Here is a 7,012-nt window from a genome sequence, read left to right on the forward strand (position 1 = left end):
CTGGGGGCCCTGGACCCCAGTTTGAGAACCACTGATGTAGGCTACAGAAGGTATCCCAATTTGCGCAATGTGCATGTGTCAACACACGTGTATGAGTCAAATGAACTATATGCTTAAGGCTGTGTGCTTAACTGTGCGCGTACGCTCGTGTATGCCTTAAAAAAGACTATATCCACACTCTTTAAATCTTTAGTTGTCTTTACTTTAAAATATGTAGAAACTCGTTGTCTTAAAAAAAAATCACAATTTCCATGCTGGAAATGCAAACAAAAAATTGCTTACTTAATTTTTTAAGTAAAGTCAACTAATCATTGTTAGAGTGCATGGCTTTTTTATTTATATTAATTTATACTACCACACTTTTACATTTATTTACTATAATAGTTTTTTTCTGGATAATCATAAGTTTTTGTACAATTCAATTTCTACCAATTCACACGAATTAGCCAACTTGTAAAATACATATGAATCAAGTATGAGATCAGGCTGCTTATTATTAATGCATAAGTTGAGCTATTAGGTCAGATTTTGCAGAAAATAGTTATTTTTTCCAATAAACATAATTATTGTGTAAAGTAACCTGCAATTTTGTGTTTGAAACAGTGTTTTAAAATGAGTGTTTCAAACAGTGATAGAGAGCTTTAAAGTTTTGAAACACTTGATTTTATCAGTCAACTGCAATATTTAATAAGCACTTAATAATGCATTCTGAACTTTGCAAAGTCATTGAACGCAAAGATCACATAGAGAAGTAAATGAACAGCGGCTCATGTGAGGGCCGACGTGGTGGGCAGCTCACTAATTAAGTGCAGATTGTGCTTTTATAGACACAAACAGACCTCATCCCCTTGATCCGATAGCACTTAGAAAAGAAGTTCACGCAGATTGAAGACGTGAGTGTGTTTACCTAAATGAAGAGAGAGAGAGAAAGAGAGAGAGGAGAGCAGGAGGGAGGTGTCGACAGGATACAGACACCAGCCTATCAAACCAACTATCCAATATGGATTCTTCTCATGGGGTCTGGACTTCCTTCACATGAACATAATGAATAACAGCGTGGAGCTTTCCAAGAAACGTGACTCTGACTGTGTGTAAGTCTGATTAATACATCGAGTTTCTCAGTCCTAAAAGTTACATAATACAATCTGTAATTTAATGTGATAGCTATATTATTTATTTTTGTGTAAATTTACATATTGGGATGAAAATGGATTTTGTTCATTATTTTTATCATCTAATGCTGTTTTATCTTATGTCATTATTTGCTATAAAAGGAGCGAGGTTTGCAGTGCAGCAGTGTGTGAAGCTGAGCTTGGTCTGTAAACTAATCATCACTTATTACAGACATGGATGTGGATTAAGCATAGGCGTTTGACACCAGTTAGCAGGTACTTTTAATCCAAAACATCATGCATTACATGATTTCTGAGCTGATCTTTTTGTTTAATCTATTTTAAAAACCCTTTAATGTATAATGTTCTGTTTTTGTGACAAAATGATGATTACCACAGAAAATAATTAATAAACCCATAGTTTGATAAATCCACATTCCATTAAGGATGATGGAAATGCATACAGCCAGGTAGTTAAACATTCACACTGTCACAAGACTTAAACATCTTATCTGTTAACACTTATGTGATAGAATCACTTACCAAACTTGTTTGTATAACGTTAGATATAATCTTTCCATTTGACCTTAATATGACCAGGAACACACATAAGACCGGTAAATTGTGAAAACTCCACTTACAGATTTACATCTTCAGGTTACCCTGCAATCGACTCTACAGGGTTTAAAGCAAATGACTCTGAGCCGGATCTGCACTGGAGCTGATGACTTTGGCATGGATCCGGTGGGGATACGGCACGGAGTTGTCTGCTGTCTGGGTATCTACTAGGAAAAGAATAATGATTTTTACAGTTCAAATAATGCATAAACGTTTCATGCAGGTGTTCTAATAAAGAGTTTTTAATTCTAAATGAATTAAAACACTTGACGCCACAAATGCTGGCAATAGTTCTTGACTGTATTGAATTCAGTGTTGAACAAAAAGTGTTTCTGTGTGGTGTTGATGGCACCACTAGACCTTCAAACTTCTCTAATTTCCATAACAAGGACTGTTTTCATAGAAAGTCCAATTTAAACATACATTTTTAATGGAAAACCCATCTGAATCCAGCTTAATCTGTGATCTTAATTAGGGTCAGTGTTGCTAATCCTTCATATTCCAGGTCAAGTAGTCAAAGAGATTAAAGATTATCTAACCAGAAATGTTGTAGGAAACACATATAAACCGGATAAGTTGAGGATATGCATTCATTTAAGTGAATAAAATATTTAGGTTTATATATAAAGCACGTACACTCTTTTAATTAACAGACAGCTTTGCCCAGCTTTTTTATGAAGCTTGTCCAGAATTACTTTCTGTCAAATTAATGTTTCTCAACCAGTGTGCTGGAGGCCCGGAGCCCACATGGGACCTCAATGGATTTCCAAGGAAGACTTAAGATGACTTAAAATTATTCAAAACAAGACTGAAAAAATAAGATAAAACAACTATTTCTTATTGTTTGCTTATTTTCGTTATGAATAAACATTAATCCTAAGCTTTAGAACTTTCTATTGTTTAGGTATAGAGTGAATGGGGGCCTTCAAAGTTGTTTTGGACAGTAGGGGGCTTTTTTGAGGGGCCGAAGTAAAAAAATAGAACCACTGTGCTAAATACCGTACTGTATAGGCCTACTCAAAGTGAGAAGTAGAGAAATAGAAGTAAAGAGGATACAGGTTGTGATATAAACATTGAGTTTCTGAACATATGTATTGGTTACATTTGTCATAGACCTTGGTTTATTGCGTTGACTGTGATACTTCATTTCATGCACAAATGCTGCAAGGACGAGCTCTTTGTCTAGATTTGCCATTTTATAGAAAGATCAGAGATTAAGCTCTAAGAGGTTTTCTGCTCAGAGCATCAGTTCTGCTGATAAAACCCTCAAACTATAATGAAAAACAACTTCTTGCTGAATTCACTAGAAACGTTACCGGAGAAATATACAGGCGTTATCTTGAGCTGACACAAGCTTATGATCCAGCAAAAGAGCTTGAACACAAGCCACTCTGAATACTAATGTTACACTTATTGAACATGCTCAACAAATCTCAGCTTAGACTTGAGCTACAACTTTCATTGTTTTTCACAAATAGAGCCATGAAACAAGCACTTACTGTACTTCAGCTACTATTGCTGAATAACATACTTCAAAAAATGACTTTCTTACTTTGTATTTTTGTCTTGTTTTAAATAATAACAAATATCTAAACATTTTTAAATCAAGATGCATTTTCTTGATAAGCAAAATGACCTAAGAAAATAAGTCTAGTTTTTAGACAAAAAAAATATTAACTGTAAGTGATCTTGTGCATAAAACAAGCAAATAATTCTGTTTATGAGTTAAGAAAATTGTTCCAGAATTTTTCTTGAATTAAGTGTTTTAACAAAAAAGTTGGCAGATGTTTTGCTTGTTTTATGCACAAATTCATTTAAATTAGATATGTTTTGTCTAAGACTTATTTTCTTAGGTCATTGTTTTCTCATCAAGAAAATGCATCTTGATTTAAAGGGACTGTAAGTAGGATTTTCTCCCATCTACACTGCAAAAAAATTATTTTTGTCTTGTTTTCAGTAAAAATATCAAAAAATTCTTAAATTAAGATGCTTTTTCTTGATGAGCAAAACGACCCAAGAAAATAAGTCTAGTTTTTAGACCAAAAATATCTACTTTGAGTGATTTTGTGCATAAAACAAACAAAGAAATCTGCCAATGGGGTAAGCAAATTTTTTGATGAATTTTTCTTGAATTTAGTGTTTAAGAAAACCCTATTGGCAGTTTTTTTTCCCCTTATTTTATGCACAAAATCACTTAAATTTGATATTTTTGTTCAAAAAACTATACTTTTTCTTGGGTTGTTTTGTTCATCAAGAAAAAGCATCTTAATTTAGGAATTCTTAGATTTTTTTCACTGAAAAAACGACAAAAAATACTAAGATTTTTTTCTTCTTAAAAATAATTTTTGCAGTGTAGTGCTTTTTGTCCCTCTCTGTTTATAAATACGTCGGAACTACATGGAAGCCTCCTTGGACTTACCCGTTCAATGTAAGTAAAGAGAAGAAATTCTAAGCTTACAAAGAAAAGTTAGATCATTGGCAAAGGTCATTTGACAACAATGAGAACATATAAAAACATTGATTTTGGAACAGAAATAATAAGGTAGCTTGGTTTTGATGAGTGCTAAAGTTTGTTACTGCCATTGTACCGTAGTATTTCTCTGCCATTTAACTGGATGTGGTACTGTAAGTCCCTTAAGGGAATTTGTGCCAGTATGTTTGCAATGCCTCTGGGCAGTTTTTTCAGTCATGCAAGACTATAGTCTTATCTATTATAAGAATGGGGACAGACAGATATTAACTCTTTCCCCGCCATTGACGAGATATCTCGTCAATTAAGAGAAAACGCTTCCCCGCCAATGACGAGTTTTTCCGTCTTTCCGCAATACCGCTATTATCCACTAGGTGGCACCCTTCCGCAACTTTTTAAACCCGGAAGTATTGCCCTATGGCAAGCTGCTGCATATCCGTGTCTGTTTTAAAGATCGCTCTGAATGGGAACTCTATGAAAAGTCCGTCACAAAAATTGAATTATCTCTGCTTTTTGCTCAAAATGTGGTGTTTTTGCAGAAACCTACCCATATTCAAAAGCTAATTACAAAAGAACCACTGAAGGTAGGATGAAGAGGGTCTGTTCTTTCATTTGGTATATTGTATTTTTATATATTTGAAGAAGAACATTTTCTGGAAGATATTGAACTTTTGTGAAAATCATGAAAAATGCTGGCGCTGGCTGGCAACTTTTTTTAAAAACGCTGGCGGTGAAAGAGTTAAAATCATGTTAAACCTGGCATTACCTGTTCGATAAATGTAAGTCTCTTAAGCTCAAATTGTGCTAAAACACCTTTATTTGAGGTCGTTTTAGCGACTGTTCACAGGCAAGTGCCTCACGCAACTCTGTACAGAGCCCATCCCACAGTAAATCATCAGCATTTAGCGATTAATGATTGGTTCTTTTAACTAGAAGGCGGGACTTCCGCCGCCAGAGCAGCCATACACTAAAAAAGGAAATATTTATTCAATTTACTAATTTTTTTAAGGTAAGTGGTTGCAATCAATTTATTTAAGCTACATTTAAACAAAAAATAGTAATATAAAATAAAATAAAACACTTTTGTTTAAATGTAGCTTTAATAAATTTATTGCAACCATTTACCTTAAAAAAATTGAGTAAATTGAATGAATTTTTTTTTTTCAATGTACTGAGCGTTGCATTGTCCCCTGTAACAGGAGTGCTCAATCTTTTTATATTCAATATTTTTGGTATTATTCAGGCAGAGTAGCTCGGTAAAAATGTTAATTTATGCCTGATATTGCTTATGCATGAAAAACATGATGATGTTTTGCTTGAATGCACTTAACATTTCTTTGAATAAAAGTTTCTGCAAAATGTATAAATGTAAATATATGAACTATTTATCTTAAGTAAATATTTTTCTGAAATGCAATGCAAGTTGGCACTATTATGCTTTTATAATGCAAAGCCTTAGAAATTAAACTTAGCTAAGGTTTGCTTATAAGCTAAATAGATTTACCCTCCAAAAACTGTTGTCATAAAAATTTTCAATGTAAATGTAATGGTTGTCATACACTTGTGCTTAGTGATGCCTTATGCAACACGATTAGCAGGGACATCATAAAACACAGTCGCATGTCATCGGTAATGAGTGCTGCTTATGTTCATAAATGTTAAGAGGGTTGTTTAATCAGGGTCATGTTGGAAATTTCCTATTCCTACTTCTAAATAGGACAGGTGTTTTTGAGACAAAGCCTTGTATTGACCCATTGGTCCAAATCAGACAGTTTGAATGTACAATTATTTAGGATGCAATCTAAGAAGGAAGCTACCTATGTAGGTATTAGAAAGCACAGTACTGTAGCTCTTGGTTGTGAAGTAGCCTAACACTAAAGCATTGGTTTAATAGCTGCTATACCCTCCTGCACACCATTACTCATTCTGATAAATGTGCTGCACATTAATGCACACGTGTGTACCAACACTCCTCACCTGAATGCCTAAAAAGAGAATTTACTTTTTACTCATGTACCTGTAGAAACACCCTTTATTGATCGCAATGTGAGACAAATATTTCACTGCTGGTGAAACTAATGTATACATAAGCCACTAGACCATATGTTGTATATGAGGATGTGTGTGTATGTGAGTTTTATCTAGGGAATAAATCATCTTATTTAATATTCAGAGTGTTTACTTCACCGGTAATTGAGAAATTCTGCTGCACAGATTCAGGTCAGACAGATTCAAGCTTGGTTTCACAATCATTAACATTTAGGCATTTGGCAGACACATCATTTTCCTTTATGTTGTTTAAATCTGTAATCTGCATTGCAAATCAGTTTATGAGTGCGTCTTAAAAAATCACTGTAATGTACCTACCCCAAGTGGATCATTGCTTTGATACAGTACATTGCTGAAAAAAGCAATATTGTTGTATGTTCAATTCATGCTGAAATTTAAAGATGCTAATTCACAAAATAAGTATTACGCAATTTGTTGTTTAAAACCAACTAAACGTAAAAAACAAGCTTTTTTCCTGTTGTTCACTCGGTAGAGCATTGCATTAACAGCGCAAAAGGTCATGGGTTCGAATCGCAGGGCTCACACATACAGAAAAAAATGCAATTTAAATGCACTGTGAGTTACCTTGGATAAAAGCTGCCAAATGCATAAATTTTACTTTATACTCAGCTTCCGTATGTGACAACTAAGCTAAATTAAATCATTATTGTAGTATATTCGTTCCTTCAAAGATACACATTGCAAGGCATCAACATTAAAGCTAGTTTCGAAATGACATCACATCATATCATAACACACAATC

The sequence above is a fragment of the Paramisgurnus dabryanus genome, chromosome 16 (genome assembly GCF_030506205.2).
Source record: "Paramisgurnus dabryanus chromosome 16, PD_genome_1.1, whole genome shotgun sequence".
NCBI classification, from domain to species: Eukaryota; Metazoa; Chordata; class Actinopteri; order Cypriniformes; family Cobitidae; genus Paramisgurnus; species Paramisgurnus dabryanus.